Consider the following 23,641-nt stretch of genomic DNA (forward strand, 5'->3'; position numbering starts at 1 on the left):
CACAAGAACTGTGAGCTTGAAAGGCAGTTTCCTTGCTACTGCCACTTCTGGCCCAATGAAACTTTTATTAATTAATGCCAGAAGGAGCATCTTCAATAAAGAGCTTGTAGAGAGCTCAGATATGTGTTTTGGTTATTGCCCTAGAGCTGGGGAGAGATGGCTCTGGCACAGTTCAGAGAGACTCCTCTTGCTGGTTGAGTGTTTGCCGCAGAGCTTGCCCCCTGTCAGCTGGAAGGAAGGGAATTGCTTTTCCTTTTGCAAAGACTGCCTGGTAAATGTTTTTGCAACACATCAATTGTTTTGGCTAGGCACACAGAAGACAGGTGAGCTTTTGGATCCCAGTGAGGCATCAGCAAAAGCCCTGGCAAGACTATGACACCTCTGGCCATGGTCAGAAGCAGGACTTGGAATGAGAAGGGGATTTGAGTACTGAAAGCTGAAGAACCTCTAACATGAGTCATTGGACAAGTAGCAGTTTTGAGCATTGCAGAATCTTCCTATATTCCACTTTAAGTCCTTAACTTTCTTTTCAGTTTTGAGCAGAATTAATTAATCTAAAGTCAAACAAGGAAAAGGTAATTGACCCTATATATCCTGAGCTGCAGCCCTCCCAGATGCTTACGTGAGGCTAGTTATAGAATATCTGTGGAATATTTTTGATGCTATTGCTGTAGCTCCTTTCCTAAATAGGAAAAAGCAAGACAGAACAAACTGAAACCAGTAGCAAGAGACTGGCTTCAGAGAAAGGGACTACAATTTTTGGTAGGCAAAGAGAAGATAAGGCATGTAGCTGACATCAGTTCTCTCTTGCAGGCGGAAATGTAGAAAAGGTAAATGTCCCCCTCAGTTTAAAGCAAGAACCATGCACTATCAGAGCTCCTGGCACCATGACTCTGAGTAAAGACAAAGGAGTCAGAGACGGCTGAGGACTCCCCCGCCCCAAAATGATCAAAAAGATCAACAGGCACAGACTCAGCAGCATTAGCACTGGAATTTGTCAGGAAATGTCCACACATGCAACTACTTTTCTGCAGAGAAATTTTTAAACAATAAGCATCATGGTCACAGTGGGGTAGGAGGTGAGAGGGTTGAGTGAGGAGCATGTGAAAAAAATCTATATAAGCATAAATTGGACTTTCTGTTGGAAAATTCTGTCAGGATAATTTTTTTCTGAACTCTGCCATGAAACTTGAGCAGTTGCTAAGGATCAATTAACGGTGTGCTGGGAGGAGGTAGGTGACTATCAGAAGGAAGGAAACGCCACTGTTTTCACTGAAGTTTGTGGAGAGATTAGAACTGACTTTTTGGGAGCCTGAGAGAGCTTCCACTAGCACATAGCAGATTATAAACATGGAAGATTTTGCTTGTTATGACTGATTAATTATGTATGCATAGTTCAAATGAAGATGTTCTGAGGCATCTCTTCACAGACAGAGCATGAGTGCAAGGCTCTGTTGTTTGATCTATTCATTTAGATTTATATTTGATATTAATGAAAAGGAACAGCTAGTAGAGCAAGACTCAGTACAGGCAAAAGCCAGGCCAGCTCAACCCATGCAGCCACGCCCTGGCATTTCAGCCCTGCTCTATACAGGTAAATACTGATGTGACCTGCCCTCAATGTCTGTACAGTTGAATTGTACCATAGGTCAGTAATGGTATTTTCAGTTCAAAGTAAGCTACAATTTCTCCCACAGTAAATGTGAGCACTCTGTGCCATGTTACTTGGAACAACAGAAAGTCAGACATGCTGGAGAATTAGTGAATAGCAAAGTTTTTTGTCTCGTTAAAGAAACATCTGAAACTGGAGCCGTGTGCTATCTGCATCTTGTCTTCCAAAACCTATACCCTCTGCTAGACCAAGATTCGGAGCCTTTTGAGTACATAATAGGAAATGTTCACCACGCAGAGTCATATCAATCAGAAACTTCAACAAAGCTTAGACATACGCACTGCTGACATATGCACTGCCGACATATGCTGCCTTTGACTTCCGTTCACGGTAACTGTAACCTGTGCAACATTTGCTTGAAGCATGCAATGCATGTTGGTATCCAAAACTGAATGAGGGGAAAGCATGTTAGACTGTGAGTCTTGCAAACGCCCTTTCCATCTACCTTTCTAGGACGACTGATAACAAATTCTGCTCCCTCTACCCTCTCCTGGTCACCTGGCTCCTGGGTAGTAGCTTCATTATTCTCATAACAACACAGGCAAACATTATTTGTGTAGTGAGTCACTTTGGTTCATATTCTGATTGCTATCTTATCGCAGGTTCCAGTCAGAACCATTTTAATGTTACTCAAACAGCTGAGATATTAAAACAAACCCAGAGGCAGCCAAGTGTAAAGGAGCTGGAGTCAGTTGAAGAGACAGGGCTGGATCCCTGCCCTCCTTCTCCCAGTGCCAGTGTGCAGCATGGCCGTGGATGTTTCTCTGGGACAACAGGCTAATGCCTGCAGACCCTGGGAAGGGCAAAGACCTCTTTGAAGACAAGGCCAACATATAATCCTTATTACAGAAAGTAAGAGGGATGGCACTACGAGGACTTGTAACACAGAGGCAAGATTACCTATTGCTACTCTGGATGAAAATTTTCTTACACGCAAGTTATTACTATAGATAAGTTGATGTTCTCCTCTGGTTTACTCCACAAGGATTCATTTTACTCTGGAAGTACTAAATTCTGGAAAGCTAGCAGACAAGTGTTGTAGTCCAGTGCAGTGCTCACATGCTCCTTGCTACCCCTGTGGCTACAGAGAGGCAAGTGAGGACATTCACAGATTTAGTGAGGTCTTGCTCCACCATAACGACTGTGAAACTGTGGAACAAACTGTTGTTTGTGGAAGGGCCAGATTGATGATCCTGGCTACCTATTTGTGAGTATCAAAAATAATTTGTTTCCTATGTAAACCATCAAAGCTCCATGTTTATGTGCCATAAAGGGACTGAGGTTTTGATTTGATCTAGCAAAATCTGAAGCTTCTCCTGCTCTGATGGCAGATCACAAAATTCTTTTGAGGTGGTGGCATTCCTTAACAGTGTGAAAAAGAATTTGCTCTCCTATTCCAGCCCAGCTTCTGAGATTGAGCCCTGCCTTTGCAGTAGATGTAGAAGAAGTTTATGCTGCATGATTCACATGAAAGGGGAGACACGATAGGAGTGAGATGGTCCCTTCCCGCTCAATATAAGACTTTGAAAACATAGGAGACTGAATTAAAATAATACCTGTGGATCTACAGGGGAAAAGTCCATCTTTCCTCTTTTAAGAAAAGACACAGTTCTCAGCCTGCAAAATCTTCTCAGTAGCACTTCAGGTTTAAGTCTCTTTGTATATCACAGGAATTTCTTTCCCTTTATAATCTTCTTGCTGGCCTATAGGTAATTGAACAGCTGATCCACACAGAAAGACCTTCAAAAGGAATTACAAGAATTACATATCTCATATTCACCTCATTTCACCCTTTGCAGATGTTAAACGTGAAACATCAGTATTTTCCTAATCTACATAACTCAGATACATGGAGTTTTGTGTTGAGACACCTTCCTCCTTTTCCTTCTTTGCCTAGAGGGAGCTGAACCAGTTGAACTAAAAAGGTTATAGAAAACTTAGCTTGAGAGGCAGACATGGCTCTTCAGGAGGCAAAACTGAGGTCTGGAAGAAAGAAGAGAGGGAAAGTGGGAAATAGAAAGGTGAGTTTTAGAGGGTTTGGTTGCTGAGAGAAGATCATGGCCTGATCCTTAAGCTGATGTACAGTCTTAGTATAGTCTTAGCATTTTCTGAAATGAGCTAAAAGACAGGTAAATATGGATCTTTCCACTGATTGCCAAAAAACCTGGAATAAAGGACAGAATATGGCCACATTTCACAGGTATTGAATGGCTGCAGATGTAAGGGAGAGAAGTGAATTTATTTAGTGAAGGCACTTTATCATGGTAAAGTAGTAAAAACCTTGATTTTAAAAAAGGAAAGGAATTTCTTGAATGTGCTAAGACCACCAATATGAAATCTGTCAATACAATAACCTAATGGATTGGAAAGATGGTTATCTTCTTAGAAGCTGGAGACCATCCACTAGGACTAAAGCTGGAAAATTTTTGCCTACCTAAGAAAACAAAAGCAAGAAGGATACATACCCATTATTTAAAAGCTCAAAAAATGCAAAAGAAACTGTGTCTCTATGGGACAGTGGTGCAGGTCTGCTTCGCTCCAGAGTGTGCAGTAGCACAGAAAGGCTTCCTGCTTTGAACCTACTGAAAAGTTATGGCTGAAGTCACTGGAGATGCAACCTTTTATAGGAAAAATACACTCCTGCCCCTGTGCTAAGAAGTTTCAGTGACCACAGTGACCATTCAGTGAGTACAGTGTTGGTGTACTGCAAATGGACAGAGCCTCCTAAAGTGGCAGAAGATCACATTTCTACTACAGAAGGGCATAGGGATTCCTGATTTGATGGCATATAACTCTATTGAATTCTTAGAGGGGATGGGAAACGAGGTTTTTGAGCCAATTGGCAGGAATTCCCCAGAGTGACCAGGCTGCTTTCAGGACCTGACCTATCATGTGCGGTATTGTGCAGACAGCTACTCTGAGGGCTGTGTTTCAGGAATCCCTTCCTCCCTGATCTGACAGGTTTTTGACTTGGAATCCTGCTCAAAAATGATGTTGGAAACCCATACCTGAGCTAGCAGTTGGTTATTTTCCCCAGCATAAGCAAAGAAGCACAGAGCTTTGCCTTAGCTGATTGCTAGGTCTTTATTCACTCTGAATATTGCAGCTCATCATAAACTCAGGGCAGCTTCAGTGATGCTGAGCCGATTTCTCAGCCTGTCTAGATTTGGTCAGTCTATAGGACCTGTAACTATCAGAGTGACTGTATTCATCATAAGTGATGTCTAAATCAGTTAGAAAAATAGTTAATGTAGAAAACCAGCAAAACATAAGCTTCTCAGAGCTAGTTCTCTTATGAAATATGGATTTACAGTGGTTTAGAAGCTTTTGGAAATGTTCTTTGATGAGCATTTTTACTGTGGGAAGAGCATAAGAGTATTTGTATTGATTAGTATTTCTTTCTAATTCTATTTGCTTTCTATCATTTCCTTTTCCTTTTTCTTTTTTTGTTCCCCTGTAGTGTCAGTCTGTCTCCGTATTCTGGCCAGGAATACATTGGTTGCACTTTATTTCCTGCATTTGCAGGGAATAACTAAGCCTTTACGTCCATCTTGACAAATCATAGCCTCTTTGACCTCAATTTGTTGCGTTGCTATCAATTTCTTATTCATACATCTACTGTCATTGTCGTGCTACTCCAGTGGTTGATATTTTGGTACAAAACTGAAGAAGGAATAAAACCTCAGGGCCTGATTAAGTTTAAATGCGATTTAAATGTAATTATAATTTTTTGAGGTTAAAGAGTGATTCTTCTTAGGGTTAGAACAGTTGGATTAAAAACCTACACTAATGCTAAGGGATTCAAACCTCATATGTGGGTCAAAAAAGTTGCATCATAGCACGTGTCTGCAGGTGAGGAAAGGAGGAGTGATGGTGATATGATGCCTGCTGTGTCACACAGTTTGAAGGTCTGATAATTTTAAAACTGACCCATAGAAATTTCTTGTTCTGTGGCACAATCTTGCTGTGTGGAGCCAAGATCGAACTTGACACCGCACTAGCAAATGGTCCAAATTCAAAAGGCAACCATTCTTTAGAGGCATTTTCTTTTCTCCTTTACTGGCTTGGTGTGTTTTTATATGGATCAGAGGAACTTCAAAGTCTAGCTGGCAAAGAGTTCTGCCTGCAGATGAGTGGATGGCTAGATTACTAGTTAAGCAGTAGCTGGCTTTGAAATAATTTCAAGCTCAACAAAAGGCTGGATTTTTACATACTTGTGATTTTATTAAAAAAAACATACAGCGTAGTGCTAAGAGCTGCAATGCTGCCTGTGTTGCTCATGCTCAGTGAAGTGCGAAGATAGGAAGATATCCCTTGTGCCCACCAGAGTTTCTCATGGAGTTTTATTTTTCTATATTAGAGGGAATACAAGAAGCAGAGCATAACTCCGCGAAAGACCAGATATCTGGGAAACAAAGCTATAAATGTTTCTGTCACTGCATCATGCTTGTTTTAATGTGCCTAGACTTGAAGATGTGACCCAGAATTTTCTACAATCAACAATAGTCAACATTTTATATTTTACAATGTGCTTGTCTATCCAGATCCTTAGTGGTGCAATCCATTGAGCTTAGAGCAGCTCAGGGAAACAAGGCAAGTGTGGCTGAAAGACAGTTTATATCTGTCCAAACTGGCATTCAAACTGGGGAGCACAGTGAAGGGCTGACTTCTGTAGTCCCATAGCCATGCTGTCAGTTTACGCTAGGCTATTTCCCTCCTTCATTCTGTGCCTACCTTCAGGGGCATGCCTTTTAAATTAAAGAGTTGGGGTGAGCACTATGCTCCTGATGATGAAAGCTTCATGCAACTCTGTGAATATCAGAAAAGTCCCTATATATCCATGGAGAAAAAGTCCTTTTCATTCAGTGCAGAGACAGAAGTAGAGTCCATGGTTTGAGACAGCTGCCTGTATTTCCGTTAAGAGTATTTGAAGTGTGTTCTTTATCCTGACAGGACTAGGTTCCATGAGGAAACCGTGTCTGTTTTCTGGTCCGGAGCAGACTTTTCTCAGTAAAACCAGTCACCAGTCTCTGCTGGAAACATGTCATGCAGAACCCCTCTGTGAGGAGTATCAGTGATGAAGGGAAAATAAATGAAAAAGCACATCCGCCTGGTGTTTTCCTTGACAGTCTCTGCACTCCATGCTGGAAGTAACTGTCACTGGAGTGAGATTAAGGAAACTTGACAGCTGACAACCTGTTTGGACTTTGCAGTATTTCATTGCACTTCTTACATCTTCAGGATTGTTATTTTACCCTTTAATATCCATCTCAGTGCACTGCCCTGATATCCACGGTGCAGCAGTTCTGGCCTGATATTCATGATGCAGCAATTCAGTTCTGTCCCACTTGTCTTCACAGGTATGAACTGGACACCCAGCCTGCATGTACTACCATCCACCTGCAGAACAAAAATTGCACCTTCTTTCCTTCTCTCTCTCTCTATATTCTTTAGCAGGGAAAGGAGAGAAGGAGAGTTTTATGATCATGGAACATTCTCATATGTAGATAGACAGAAGTAGAGATCTACAACTAAGGAACAACAGGAAAGTTGCAAAGTCAAGCACTGAGAAATTAGAAAATGCCAGCATCAGAAATGTTTATGCAATCTTAGTTTGCCTTGCTAGTGAACACATATTATAAAGGTTTTAGTTATACAGCCACACCTTCTTTTATTCCAAGCCCCTGCAGGGCAGTCAGTGTTTCCTTGCTGGGTTACTCATCAATACCCTCCTTTCCCCTTGTGACTCAATGGGTAAGATTAGCCTTCCAGTTACCATATGCTGGTCAAACCTGAAATCAAACTGGAACATTTCTCTCTCTTCAAAGGTTCTCACCACTCTCATATTTCAGTGTTTCAAAAATGGTTAGTGTGTATCCTGGTAAAGTGAGACACTAAATTTGTGTGCAGTGACAAAATTTAACACTAACAGTCAGTGGCCATGCCCCAGTTGTAAAGCACTGTGTTTGACCCTTTTGGTGCTGAAAAGGATTACAAAATACAACTTGTACAGTAACAGCACCTCCAGATTCCTACAATATTTAGAAGGGAGACAGTGGAGATAGGTAGTAGCAGAACCAAAAATTCTGTAGCCTAATTGCATAAATGGATAAGAGGAATAATTTCAGTTAAGGAAAAGGAAGTAACCCAGAATTATTATAAAAATTGTTCCATAAACATAACGTTGCTGGTGTCTGTGTTTATTGCAGTCCATGTTTGTTGTCCTTTGATGATTTCTCTATCAAATGCTCTCTGTTTATAAGTAACAACTGAAGTATTCAATACATACACTAAAATCTCATTCAGATGAACAAGCTGGTTTCTCTCTGGCTCCAACATTACTGTCACTAATAGGCTCTGAGAGTGGAGTTTCATTAAGCTTCTGTTGACAATTTATTTAGCACACTGAAACTTGGTTTCCCCTCTTATGGCTGTTTGGGCTTGGCAAGACCAAAGAGATCAGAAGTTCCTGACCATCATTACTTGGTGAGTGGGACTCTGAGCAGGGGAGGAGAACAGAGTATTTCAGGACAACCAGCACTGGGAGCAGTTTCCTCGTTCAGGTGGGATGAATCTTGCTTGTCTTTTCCCCTCTGAATATGGGGTAACTTGATTAAGGTAATCTTTAGGCTCCTACAGAGGGAGAAGTTAACCAACCACAAGTCATCCTCTCTCTGTTAGATATTTTACAAAGATGGACACTCATTTTGAGGTACCTTTATCTTTTTGACTATAAGGAAAACTTTGAGATTAGATGTACATGTAGAACATTTGGATAGCTCAAATTTGGAGAGAGAAATCTCTCCTAAGGGCCTGTTGGAGCCTACTTCAGTGATACTTTTTTCATTTAAAGGACTAGGACATGCTTCATCTCACAGTTTCATCACATTCTACCTATACTTGTGTAATATTTAGCCTTTACTCAGATAGGAGGAATGATTCAGATTTACTGGATCCTGAAACTTTCTATTACATATATTAAGCATTGTATAGGTCCCCAACCACTTTTTATTGAATGGCTAAATGTCATTAACTGCATTGATGAGGGGGAAAGAGAAAGGTGAAAAGCACTGCACACTGATGCTGCAGATATTTCAGTTCAATGTTAACTCTGTCAGACTGTATAATTGTCCCATATAAACAGAAGAATTAAATATACAGTCATATGCATACCTCTCTGCATTCTGTTTTCAGTAACTTTCACCCTTTTACCCTTCATCCCCAGTTTCCTTTCTTACATATTTACTCATGGTACACACATTTTTTACCCTTCAGGATGGCAATAAAAATACTAAAAGCTCAAGGGAGAATCACCTGGAGGACCATGCAAATCTTCACATAAAAGATAACCTATGTTATGTTTGACAGCCTCTCCTTTTATTTTGTTCTGTCAGATGAACATGTTGTGGCATAAAAGTTGGGAACTGAGAATGAAATCAAGAAGAAGAAAGAGAGGAAAAAGAACAGTCTGAATGAAAAAACTTAGTGACTGATAAAATAATGTAATATTACTGTGTTCACAGGAAAGAGCTCTTAGAAATGAAAATATTAATGACTTCAGAACTGCATCATTTTAATATGTGAAAATAGAACTGCCTTGAAGAGGAAAGCTAAAGCCAAATTATATATCCAAAGTCTGTTTAAGAAAGAACATTTTTTTTTATTGCAGGCTCGGTGATCATAACTCTCCAAGATTAGTGAACTCTATCAGGGTTGGAAGGCATCAACAGTGATGTTAAAGGAGCTGCTGTCAAGTGCTTTCTAGATTTTAATTTCTTTTTCTTACCTCTGACAATCTATAACAGCTCTTTTGAGGTTGAAGAACACAACATTTCCCTGCTGGGATTATGCTCAACCAGGTAGCACACAGAGCTGATCCCCTTTTCCCTCATCCCCACCATGACTCATTCGTCACATCAGAGAGACTGAATGTCTCTCAGTTTATGTTCATTACTTCTGAACACAGCATTATTACTGAAGATGTCAGCAGAGACACAGTAAGAGGCAGAAAAAGCTCTATAGAGCTGAACATTCCCAAAATGGAGAGCAGAGAATAACAGGGAGCTAAATTCATTTCCTGTTCAGAGAACTCTGCTGGATTATTGGTTCTGTCATAGACAGACATATTTGGATCACATAACCTCTTGGTCCCTCTGTTTCCTCCTACAAAGTAGGGTTTTCCTTAATAAAAATGATGATAATTTATAATAGGGATAGATTGAACTGTTTTTCTACTAAGTTTTTTCCTACTATTGCAACTGGGGACTCTCTATACAGAGGGCTGATACCCCTCTGTACAGAGAAGGGATATGATTAGACAGCACTGGAGAAATTATCTGTTGGTTTTTTTTTTACTTCTTAAATGAATTGATACAGATTGCATGCACAGCCCTTTCTGGGCTAACAACAATAAGGTAGAGTTTTAACTGTATATTCATTGACAGAAAATGTGTTTGAAGGCTTTGTGCTCTTGCACTCAGGGAAAGTGAAGCACTTGTACTGGATAACTAAAGCTTACACTTCTGGGAATAGAAATGCTATCACAAATCATACGGTAACTGCATGACTCCCTTGTGAGTAGTGAGCTGCTGATAAAAACTGTCTTGCCAAAATACCATCAAATAATTTTGCTTAACAAACTGTTCTGAAGCAATCACAATCTGCCAGTGGCTATCTCTACAAAAAACAGAGAAGACCATCAAGCAAATTATTTACCAGCAATTATTCAACCACATTTACTAAGAAATGATCTCCCAGATCTTCTCCCACTGTCCTTCTCCAACTAACATATGGGTCTGTCTTGGTTTTGAAAGACAGGTGTCTGCTAAGGAAGGCAGAAGCCTCCCTTGAAGTGGCAGATGTAACCCCTTTCCCTCCGAGTTATTATAATTTTGAAATCAAGGGCCTTTAGGCAAAGATGTGGGAAATAGGAATAACAGTTCTTTACTATTATATATATATATATATATATATATATATATAACCAGTCAAACAAGCAACAATAACTATGGCAGTAACAGCAAACAATCACAAACCCAGTCCCAGCCTTCTCGGCTGTCAGGCCCTTTCCCCTCAGGTGCAGTTCCGCTCGCAGCCGGTGGCTTCCGGTGAGCAGGGCAGGTGCGATGGTTTCCCCGCGGCTGCAGGGGGTGCTCTGGAGCGAGCTCGGGGAGCACGCGGCACTGGTGGCCTGGGATCCCGGGGAAGGTTGGAACAAGGGCTTCACAAACCCCGGACAGCTGGCCCCAGTGTCCGGCTGGAGCTTTGGGAACAGCAGGCTGGAACGGCAGGCTGGGACGGCAGGCTGGGACGGCAGGCTGGAGCAGCAGGCTGGAACGGCAGGGATGAGCACAAATCCTGGAGGACAGACGAGATGTATCCTAACGGAGAATCCCCCGGAGGTCTAGGTAGGCAGGTCGAGCACGGCTACAGCGTAGCGAAGGCTTGAAGCAACAGCGGGGCAGGGCGGCCACAGCCCAGCCTCCAGCGGGGGAGGGAGGGCGGCTTTGGGATCCCGGTGTTGTTTCCAGCAGAAAGCAAAGTAGCCGAAGCAAGCAGACTCCTCTCTTTCTCTGATGCAGAGAGCGAACTGACCCCACACCCAGGTGCAACAAAGGAGTAGCCAGGCCCACCCTCAGTGGGCAGCTCTTTTGTCTTCCTTAAGTACAGCCATTTGTCCCCTAGCAACAGGCATATGGGAAAAAATTCCTTTAACAGGAAAAAAACCTAGGACTAAACTAAAACCCCAACAGGGTCATAACACCAGAGAACTGTTTGTTAAAACAATATGACCTAAGACAGCTTCATGTTTATAGAACATCCCTCCACCCTGCCCAGACTCTCCTCCCTCCAAGTTCTGGTGGAGCTAGAGGAATAAATGGTATTGGAATGGAGAGAACAAAAAAGAGCAAAGAAAAAAAGGAAAGTCATCAGCTGGGATTTGTAAAAAGAGGAGGGCATCAAGGAAGTTAAGAGAAATAGCAAAATTATTGTCTCACTGACTTCTCAGAGACATGCAAACACAGTGCTCAGGACACAGGGAGTCAAGAGTAAAGTGCAGGGGTCTCTGAAATCAAAGTTTTAGGCACTGGGGGTAGATTTAAATTTGTCACCTGTGCTGTATTGCCCCTACCCCTTAATGAGCATGATGAGACAGGATGCTCCCAGCAAACAGCTTCCAGGGTGCTGTAGTGTTTTTTTCCTCCCTTCTGGAGCTACAGGCTGCCTGGGGCACTGAGCATGAGAAGATGCTGGTCTGTATGTGCTTCCCTGCTCATTAGAGACAGCCTGACAGTCTGCAGTGAGTGCCAGCTTCCTGCTGTCCCCCTTCGATGGGCTTGTTAGCTTTTCATTTTGGAGCCTGAGAGCACTTCAGAGGCTTCTTGTTTGAGCATGAGGACCATAAATGGTACACATTAAAGAAAGAAATGGACACGGACAATTGTATCTCCCTGGTGTTTCTACATCCTTGTCATCTGGATGAGTTCTCACAGTCTGTTAGTTCCCAGGACTAAATTGATATTGCAGGTATTAATTGCTATAAGGAATATGCTGATAACTAAATGCTCTCCTGTAGGCACTTTGGCACTGCAGCTGATTTAGTGCATGGCTAATGATTTAGTGATAGATTCATCTGGGGGCAACAGGTTTCTGCTTCATTTTCAGATCACAGGGGGCTGTGTGTGACTGAGCAGTCTGGCTGCTTTCAAGCTGAGCATTTGCAGTGATCCATGAGTTCTCTACTCAAAGCTGAATATTCTGACATCGGTGCAATTGTGATGGTGTCTAAATAAAGGCATGAGGGGGAAAGAAAATTGCCGCTGGTGAGTTTGCCATGAACTCACAATGACTTAAAACTGCTATGGTAAAATGGGATTGGTTTCAGGGATGTGTTAAAACTCAGTGCATCTGCTGCAAATATGATTTTGCTATTAACTCAAACCATTGCAACAGCTAATTTGGTAGATCTAGCAGAGTTATTAGAGAGACAAGGGACTCTTCTGTGCTATTTGAACTATGGTATGGGTACAGCCTTGGGAATCCTTGCTGGAAAAGCTGTTGAAGGGTCTGCAGACAGAAGTCTTACAATATTTGTAAACTAACAGACAAAATATAGACAAAAAGTATCACTACCCAAGTCTTTGTGCCCCATGTACCCCGAGTTGTGCAACATCCTCTTTGTTGGTAACCTGTGACAGCTTTCCCCATGACAAGCTAAACTAACATGGGTTCTGTAAATCATCAAAAGAAATGGATGCCTGAACTTACAGCTCAAAACCTGACTTATTTCTTTCTGAGCTGAAAGAACACTGCACAATTAAGTCATAGACCCTTGTGTTTGCTGGGACCAGCTTGGACCCAGCTGGGGATGCCCCCCATTAGCTGTTTTCTGCTTGATTCCCTGCTTACATGTGGTATGGGGAAGTCCCTGCTCTGGGGATTAGATGTGACATTAGGCAAGGTAGCTGAGGCAGGGAAAGGAAAAGTTGCTGTTTTGCCATCATTATTCTTTAACTGACACAAAGTGCAAATTACTGATTTTATCTGTATCTGAATGCCAGTGTCCATGAAGTCCTTGAGCTGTTGAGCCTGTTACAGCTGCAGCACAAATAGTCTGAAGCACCTTTTGGGAGTGGACTATTCTGTGCCTAGCAGAGTTTCCCCATGGCTTTCCTTTCCTCTCCTTTTCTTCAGTTTGTGGCTGGGCTCTGAGTTTACCACAGAAGGTTTGCAATCTGCAGCTGTCACAATAACTTTTGCATTGTCTGCAAATATCCATCTCCTCCATATCACTCCTGCCAGCCAACTGCCTGCTGTGTACGCTTTATGGAGATTTCTATGTCTTCCTCCTGCTCTGCTTAGCAAACATGTTTGTCCCGGCCCATAGTAACAATTGCTCTGCTGAATAGCTATAATGAAAGATGTGGAGAGAAAGGTATTCAGTTCTTCTTTGGGACCTGTGGCTTAACTGATCATTGCTGGTATTTCTAGGTCATTATTAGTAACTATAAAGGTTCAGGGAGAAAACGCAAAGGGCTGCATGTGTTATACCCTATGGAGATCTGCCCACAGAAGGGACTAGCTGGACACATCCTGCTATACAGGACATCTCCACCTCACAATGCTCCCATAGAGAGCTGCATATCTGCAAGGAATAGCAGAGCATGTGGTTTTGGGAAAACTTGTTTTCCCCACAGTTGTTCTCTTGAGCATCTCAGCTTCTTGTCCCTCACGCCACCAGCCTCTCATGTTAAGAGGAAAAGTGAAAGGGAAGCATGCTCAGCTATCTAGGTTGAAGGGAGTCAATGCAAAAGGGGCACTGGAGAATCCAGCAGGGATGAGACAATAAAGGCACATCAGCAAAGAAAGTAGGGGTGTATTACAACAGGGTTTTTGTAAGGAAAGAAGAACGCATGAGGAATACCTGAGACTGAAGTGTTCTGTAGGTAGGAAGGGAGTTATGCGTACATGAAGGACACCCACTGATGAAGTGGGAGGGTGCAAGGTGCATGTAAGGAGGAGTGATGACAGAAAGGGAGGAGGCAGAAGGTGGTATTGGAGTATTGGAGTTTCCTGTGGAGCTGGGATGGGTGGAAACTGGGATGACAAAAGCCATGGCAAACAGAGAATTAATAGGTGAGGTCATGTATGTCATACCTGCAGTAACACAATATGCCTCGAAGTGTTGAGAAATTGTCTCTAGTGTCTATGAGAAAAGAAAGGTCTGGAGAAGTAAAAATAATACACCACCCTCCATCTCACTTAAAAAGAACCTGGCTCTGGGAGTAGGTCACACTCACGAGTTTGCCAGAGCTTGAAAGAAAACAAGGGCTCAATAACTTTATTGATCAGCCCATGCTGAAACCTGCTGCAGGTGGTTTTGCATGTTAAGCTGAAAGGGCTGATGCTCAGTTGTGAGCTGCTGGTCCAAGCAGAGATTAGCACCATCAGATTCTGCCAGTCCTGCTTCCAAAACAGAGCCCAGCCTAGGGGCTGGCCAGGTCTCAGTGCTGTACTGGCAGTGGGAGGGCACAGGGGAATGTTGGAACAGACTCTGTGCTTCATTTCTGCAGTTTTATGGGTGTGTGCTATTGCTCAGCTGGGAGAAGGCGGGGAAATGACTCCTCTCTGCTGAGAGCTCAAAGTGTTTGTGTTTGAGACTCCCTCTCCTGCTCATCCACTAGAAGACAAGCTGGTTTTTTTGACCTCCCTCAGCCTTCTGCTTACTTGGGGATAGACTAAAAATAATATTTTAAGAGGCAATTTTTAAGGAAAGGAAAGGCAATATCACTGTCACACAGAAACCTTGTATTTTTGTATGGCTGCCTGCATTTGGCACCTACATTTTCATACATAATGTTTAACTGGGAAACTAGCCAGGGATTTGGGATCTCTTTGACACAGTTTGGTTTATGTAGCATGAGTATAGGGGTGATTTGTAGATGCTTGGGAAAAAAGCACTCATAAGGACTGAACTATGAGAGCAATCAAACATATAAATAGAAAAATTTCCTTGAATAGTCACATTCAAAGGTCTTCCCTGACCCTCTCATTTGGAGCTAATCTTCTCTGGCAGGACTGGAAAGTGCTTAGAAGCTTCTTTCTTCCTTTTCTAAGCACCCTTTGCCTTCTCTGTCTTTACTGCTTCTAGCCTTGCCTGCTGTGGTTCACTTCTGCTGCATTATTGCCCTGCCTTACTGCATTTTTAGGCTCTGTAGGTCATTTTTTCTCACAGTCTTCCTGACAATTCCTCATTTGGTATGCAGACACACTCCCCTCACAAGGAGCTGAAAAAAATCTTCTAAATGCTGAGTTTTATTACAGCACCCAGATTATTAAGATACAAATATTTCCTTGGTATAAATGGAAAATAAGATGACAGAAAAGCAAAGCTGTGTGTTGGCGCCTCAGGAAACTCACACCTGTACTGTTGCAGCACACAGTAGGAAAAGAAGATAGTGAAAGGAAGTCTTACAGCAACTGAAACAATGCCAGGAGTCAGTTCTGATGGCCAAAATGGTGAAAGCTGTGGTGTTGGGCTATGGTCACTTTGATGGGGGCTGGCTGCGCCAGGGAAATGAATGGGCTGAGGTTCCCCTGCAACCACTGGTTCCTGCTGCGCTGCAGATTTCTGAAGAGAGCTTTAGTTTTGAATCAAATCAAGTCAATCTTCTCTGCATTTGAAAATGTGTGAAGAAACTGTTCTGCCCGTTCACCCATGATAGCAAAAAGGAAGGCAGGTGTTTAATAAGTGTTAATAAATAACACTTTATTTCCATGGTAACATTTAAGACAACAGGCAAAGACATTTTAACAAAGACAAATGCCCCTCCTGAAACAGAAGAGTGTAGAAAAGGTGCATTTCAGCTAACTATAAGGACTTATCCAAGATAGGTCATTTGGGAATTTTCTTGCCCTAAACTCCCTCAAGCATCGAAGCAAAATCGAAGGATCTCCAGAGAAGATTCAACTCAACCAAGGTATAAGTCATGCCATGAAAACTCTCTCTCTCTGTCTCTCCAATGTCTGCAGACAGAGGGAGTGATCCCATAGGACTATCCTCCTTACCCAAGTACTGCACATTAGCTGGGATGGATCCAGGTGAATGGGTTCTGTCTCCACCTGGTGTTCTTCACCCATGCTTTTTTGAGCGATGGTAGACCCACATGATATCATGCTCTTGCCTAAAAAGAAAGGTCATAATTCCTGAGGTTTTTTGTCCCCATGGGCATGGTCAGTGTTAGGGAACCCAAACACTTGTGCTCTGCCCAGAGTAGGTGTTTGATGAAAAGTGCATGGCTCCTAAAGATACCCATCAGAAGAGCTAAGCCCACACAATGAGGACGTACTAACATAAACACCAGTTAACAGAAAAAGTAAGTAGTTCCCTTGAGACACTTTTTTATCCTGCCACTGTTTCTGGGATGAGAGAACTGTACACTGTTCTTCAAGATGAACTGGGTCTTAGGGACTTGCTATGACCCTATATGAGTTCACAGACGTACTTCACATATTTCTCTTGGAGAGACTTTTCAAAATGTCATTGCATTCATTTTATTTTTGCAATCAAACTTTGAGAGAACACAAAACTGCTTGAAGTGATGGCTCTGGCTTCCCAGAGGTACTATGCTGTCATATTCAATGCCCCTCTGAGACTTCAGGTGACTTAAATGTGTCACAGGACCCTGACACTCTCTTCAGAGGCTTGTCGCTTCATTGTGGGATGGAAGTGAAAGCAGAAACTAAAAGCGTTTATGGAGAAGGATACACGACAGACTCCTACTGTCTGTAATTCTACTCCTTTAACTGTACGCTAACTCATCTTCGAAGCCTAAATTTCATATTCCAGCCAGCTTCCTGTCCTTCAAACCCCAGAGCCTGGGCTTCCCTGAGGTTTGTGGCTCATGTGCCTGCAAAAACAGTGGTCTGCACTTACCCGTGTGCTCAGTAGCTGCACTCAGATATTGTACCATGAATGTGTAAAGGATCTGATAAGAAGTTAGAAAGATACCTGAGTCAGATATATCTCTCACTGATCAGTGGAAAAAATTGAAATAACTCAGTTTGCTACAAGGAAAATTTCTCACTTGTGAGCTCAAAATCCTGCCTTCATTTCTTTCTTTTTTTTTCTCTTGTCTCTTCCCCTCCCTTTCATTTCCCTAGACTGTATGACTCTACAGCAGAGTACTTAAAATACTTCTTAGAAATAATGTATTCAGATTACAATTTTCCTGGAAAGAAAAAATGAAAATATATGGCGTGTCAAATCATGTATTTTATCTGTCATCTAAACTGTACAATTTTGTAATATCCTTTTATATTTTATAACATTATCATGCATTTTAGATACTGTGCCACATATTTCAGACACCTGCTGTCTGTAATGTAGTATGCCAGATCAACTCATGCTGTAACAACTTCTCAGTTATTTTTACCATCTTGCAAGGTGATGAAACTTACAGCCCATGGCTGTTGCTTGGCTTGCCTTGTGTTATGTGGCAGAAACCGTGGGAATCAAATGTTTTTTTTCATAATCATGTGGTTAGAAAGAGAAACTTCGGGGGGTGACTTGAGTCAGAAAAAGATGGTGCATATGAAATAGTGTCATATTCCCTTTCTCAGCTGCCACGTATCTCAAAACAAGCCTCTTGCAGGTTTGTGCCTCCTGTGCACCACAAAGCAGTCAGACTCGCTTGGGCTGGAACAGCACAGTTTGCTGGAAACTTAACTTGTCACATAAGCCATCTCTTATTCCTAAGGGGAATGATAGAGGGCTTACATGTGGTGTAAGGGAGAGCTGTTCATGTGAAGCAGATCTAGGGCTTGGGCTGAATGCTGGACTCAGTCCATGTGAAAGTTGTGGCAGTCTGATTTGTACGGTGCCTTACACGTGGATTGCACTGAAGCCATATGGTCACATCAGGCTGTTGGAGGTGGAAGCCACGTATTGTGCAGGGCACATAGCAAAGTCAATTGGCAATGTCTTAAGTCTACTCTTCACAAGAGAAAGTGATCTGGCAGAGTAGGAGGCCAGCATGGAGAGATTTGAAAGGATTTCTAATTGTCTTGTCTCCTGGTGGCCTTATTAGAATCATAGACTCATAGAATGGTTTGGTTTGGAAGGGACCTCTTAAACATCATCTTGTTCCAATTCCTTGCCTTGGGCAGGGATGCCTCCAACTGTACCAGGCTGCTCAGAGCTCCATTCAGCCTGGTCTTAAACATTTCAGGGATGAGGCATCCACAACTTCTCTGGGCAACCTGTTCAGTGTCTCTCTATCCTCATAGTAAAGAATTTCTCCCTGATACCAAATCTAAACCTACTCTCTTTCAGTTTAAAGATAACTTACCATCTCCTGAGTGTTCATCTCTCTTTGTCAGTAAGAAGGGCAGAGCTCTGGTGCTGGATGAGGCCACAGAAAGATGCTCCTGTGCACTGTAGGGAGGAATGGTACTGAAAGTTCCCTGTGTCTGTAGCTCTTTTTATAGCCAGACAAATGACAAGGCCAATCTGGCCTATTTGCATATTCATCAAAGCCTCCCGCTAACTTGAAATATTAATGTCTTTTAAGATAAATTGCCACAGGAAGATGAAGACATCTTGAGACACAATAAACAGGAATTTGGCCCTCTCTCTAGACAAATCAGAAATACTTCTAAAGTCTTAAAACTCAGTGGAAGTTTCCTTGGTTTTGAAGCAAATTTCTTCTCTATTTCATTCAGTTGGAAATGTGAAGAAGAAAATGCAAGCTTAGGTATTTTTGAGACATGGAAGTTAAATAAGTACCAGAATTCATTGAAAGAACAAGTTAACATACTTAGCCAGTTTCCCATCTCAAAAGGCGTGAATCAGCACCACGACTTTGACTTTTATTAGAGTCCAATTATACCACTGAGATGCTTGTCCGTCTCTGGTTTAAACTTGGGTATAATAGGTATAGATGATTCTATTTTCCTGTTTAAAAACACTGTGTAACACATTGCTGGGTAGACTTCAGCCATGGGCATAACAGAAATTGTCACTTCCATTTTGTTCTTTATAAAGACTGGTAGTGGATGGGAACATGTGATTCTAGGGGCCCACAGCAACACAGCCCTGAAGATAAGATGCCAGGGATGCTGACAGAACAAGCACGGCTCAAGGGATAACGGAATGAGCAGCTTCTGCCCATCTGTTTCCTCAGACAAATCCTGGCCCTACTCCGAGACTCTTTGTAGTGGAATAAACAGCTTTTCTCCTAGGAAAGACTGAACAAACCACCTGGCTGTTTTGTGCAAATGGATTTCAGATATTAAGAGCCTTCAACATCCTTTCAATTCACCTGGACTATGAAAAAATTCTGTCTCTCTCCATCACTCCATTGATCAACTGATGCACCACAGCTGACTCTAGACCCCATTGTCTCCCGTCGAGAAAAGAAAAAAAATTTTTCTTTCCATTTGACTTTTTTCCAGACAGCTGCATTCTTCTTTGCAAGCTGCAAGTTCATACTTAGAGTATTATTCATCCAGCTGAAAAATGAGAATTAAAATTTGAAGTGTTTAGTCAGTTCCTAAATGTGTGCCCTGGAGGAGGTTCTCCATTTAGTGAAATCTGCCAGAAAGTAAGCCAACAACTTGGAGACTCCTATATAGTTTCTGTGGACAGGTGGGCTTTAGACAGCATGAAGATTAAACCAACACCTAATGTGATGGTTCATTTTTATCATATCCAAAGTAATTTTTTGAACGAACTCCAGACTTTTACTTTCAAAGAAAATATAGCTTAATTTAAAATTTAAATAAATGAAGATAAGTGCATCTGGGAAATAGGTACCAGTGTGCATCTACTCTTCTAATATAGATTATTTCATGCTGTTTAGGCTGACTAAATAAAAGAGCATGCAAATTTCTTCATCAGTGTCTACACTGTGGTTATATAGTACACAGAAAAAAATAATAATAAAAAGAAAATAAAAAAGTGCTTGAATTTGTGGAAATTCCTGAAATAAAAATCAAGCTTTCAGAACGTGAGTAAGATACTGGTACCACTGGGAAAGCATTAGAACAGCAAAACGTCTCGGTCTTTCTGTTGTTTCTTTTTCCCAGGTACTCTTCTTGCACCATCAGAAGCCAAGTTTTACTGGCTATTGTGTATGAAGACAGACATTTTCTGATCAGAAGGAAGTTGAGAGACCTTATTAGCTGATGTTTGCAACGCTACAAAAGGGGCATGTCATCATGATCACTTTGCTGCAGGCCCAGTAGCATGTTAAGGAAGGTATAATGAGATAGCTGGAGCGCTCTTCTTCCCATTGGTCTGAGGCTGTTATGCCAAATGGAAATGGCAGCAGTGGGGAAAATGCCTCTCACACACTGCTCAGTAAGAAATGATTCTGATACATTAAATGGTTTGTGTGCAACTTTTGTGTGGCTGCTGCACAGGGAATCTGTATACCCCAGCCAGCTTTGCTTGGCTGCTGAGGGGGCGTACTGGCAACATTTTGGTAGCCAGGGGGGTACAGGAGCAACTTCTGTGAGAAGCTGCTAGAAGCTTCCCCCATGCCCGAGAGAGCCAATGCCAGCTGTATCCAAGATAGACCCACTGCTGGCCAAGAATGAGGCCTCCAGTGATGGTGGTAGTGCCTCTGGGATAATGTGTTTAAAAAGGGGGAAAAACCTTCTTAAATACTGTGCAACTTCAGCCAGAGAGAGGAGTGAGAATATGTGAGAGAAACAGTTCTGCTGATACCAAGGCAGTGAAAAAGGCACACATTCCCTGTCCCCCTGAGCCATTGAGGGGGAGGAGGTAGAGAAAATTGTGAGTACAGTTAAGCCTAGGAAGAAGAGAGATGCAGTGGAAGACTTTTTAAGATTTAGTTTTATTTCTTGTTATCCGACTCTGATTTGATTGGTAATAAATTAAACTAATTTCCTCAAGTCAAGCAGGTTTTGCCCATGACAGTAATTGGTGAGTGAAATTTCCCTGTGCTTATCTCGACCCACAAGCCTTTTATAATATAGTCTCTCTCCTGTTCAGCTGAGGAGAAGAGTGACAGAGAAGCTTTGGTGGGTACCTGGCATCCAGCACAGGTGACCCACCCCACCACAGGAAAACCACAGCTGGTGGGGAAGGCCAAGGTGTGGGAAATGGCACCCTGTGGGAATACCTATGCTGTAGAGGGCAGGGAGATGAGCCCATGGCTGTTTGCAGACCCCTTGGTCTTGTTCTTCTGGCTGATCTCTTCCAGTATAGCTCTTTTTCGGTTACACTCTGGTCAGATGGCTTTGGTATTATTTTTTTACAAGAGCCTTTTGAAACTTATCAAGTGAACAGTCACAGAAAATTAGCAGTTGCATGTCCCAACACAAGCTGAGGCAAGATATTAATTTGACAGCTGGACTCTATTGATTTTAAATTCCAAGTGTAAGTACTGTACTTTGGGGCAGGGTGCAGACCACAGATGCTGAACCTCTGTTAATGTGTGAAACTGTGCTCGGCCTTGACTGTTAAGTGACACTTGATACCCTTGTCCTCAAGTAATGGTGATGACCCTGCAGGCAAACAGCCCAAGTTCTGAGTCTGGGTGCATTTAACATTGTGAATCTGAATGTTTGCCCTGCCAGACTAGGATCTGTGACAGTTTTTCATCTGTTCGGAATTCCAGGCTCTAACTAGGCAAAAGAAAACCTTGCTGTTTCTCAATGATGGTAAAAGCCCAGATCTTGGACTAAGTTCTGCTCTGAGATTTTCAGCACTTTCAAGTCTCCTCTCCCCTATGTCAAGATAATTTGGGCATTTAGCCTTCTTGTGTGGTCTGAGGAGAAAGACTGGCACCTCTCAGAGGCTGTGCAGCACATGTGACTAACTTTATGCTGAACTGAGATGAAAGCAGCTGTCTGAGGCTTGGCTGTAAGAGGAAAAGTGGTGGTTGCCTGGGGTGGAGAGAGCAGGCTTTGGGCAGATGAGGTGCACAGCTGCCCATCCCCCTGGGGCTGTTATGGCTTTCTTAGGTTCTGTCTTCTGCTCAGCTCTAACACTAACTTATGGCTCAGCCTAAGACCCCCACCTCTGGTCCACAACAGAAACTTATTCTTAGCATTGATCTCTTTTTTGCTCCAACTTGCCTTTGGTCCCCAGTTCCAGCCCCACTCTAGTGGGTAGGTCACTGAATGTGATTCAACTTTTTCATGGAAAACAACAGCCCTGTGGGCCTTATTCTCCTCTCCCTTTGTCAGTGAGGTATAACTGCTGAAATCCAATTAGTTGTACTGAGGCAACCAGCCTGGTCCTCTAATGCAAATCAGGACATTTTCCTTGTATTGGAAGGGTAATAAGGATCCGAAATTGTTGTTTATTTATGAGGATGCATAGCCATTGGCTTTGCAAATCTGAGGTGTAGGCAGCTGTCTGGCATTTTTGCCTTACCCTTTCTCTCCAAAGCAGGGAATTTGCTGTTATGCTCTGCAGAGATCTCCCTGCATGAGTGCAGCTTCTATCTGTTCAGCGATTCCAGCTCTCTAAGACTTCTCTACTTCTGGGGCAGCATAAGAGGAGCTGGCTCTCGAGCATTATTGTGGTCACTCGCTTGAGTAAGCACTGCTGATGTGGGCAAAGGTAATGGAAGTGTCATGGCTTAGGAACGATGCTCCCCAATTTACTGTTCCCACTAAAACCCTCCCTGCAGCAGGCTAGAGAGGAGAATTGGCGGCACAAAAGGTAAAGATTACAGGCTGAGATGAGAACAATTTACTGGAAACAGCAATGAAATAAGAAACAAACAGTACAGCGACAATATTAAGAAAAGGGTGTACAAGGAAGGCAACAGCTCACACATGATGAAAGCTCAGCACATGGGAAACACAATACGCAAATTGCTGCCACACTATCCCTGACTGGAGGAGACTCCCCTCTTCCCTGGCAATGTCGTGGGGTGATACAGAATAACCTCTGCTTCTAGCCATGCCTCTTCCTAACTATTGCAAAAATTGATCTTATCGTGGCCGGAACCAGGACAAGGAGTTATCCCTAATTCTTTAAGGACTTCTCCATGAATGACAATCAAAAGAGGATCATAAGAGCTGAAATTTGTAAATCAGTATTTCTGGCTTTTCCCAGAGACAGTGTGTTCTACTAGATCAATCCTTCAACAACACTAGTTTCAGCTTTGTGTTTTGTCAAGGCACATGCCTAGCAGCAGCACCCAAATTTATAGCCACCCTTCTTAAATGGCTGGCTGTCTTGGAAGACAACTTGCAAGACCTAGATACTTTGTCCTGATCTGTTCTTTTTATAATAAACATGAAAGGAGGTCAGACTAGCAGATTTTGCAATTTTCAAAATTCTGAGGTTAAAAAATGAAAGCATTGTATGAACCCTCTCTGCTGCAATTGATGTGGCAATTGTATGCTGTTTTAGAAGAAAAAAATCTAGAAAGCTGTACTAAGGAAATCCAAACACACAAGTTTCCAAACAGCAATTTAGAAGAA

This window comes from Corvus cornix, chromosome 3 (genome assembly GCF_000738735.6).
Source record: "Corvus cornix cornix isolate S_Up_H32 chromosome 3, ASM73873v5, whole genome shotgun sequence".
NCBI lineage: Eukaryota > Metazoa > Chordata > Aves > Passeriformes > Corvidae > Corvus > Corvus cornix.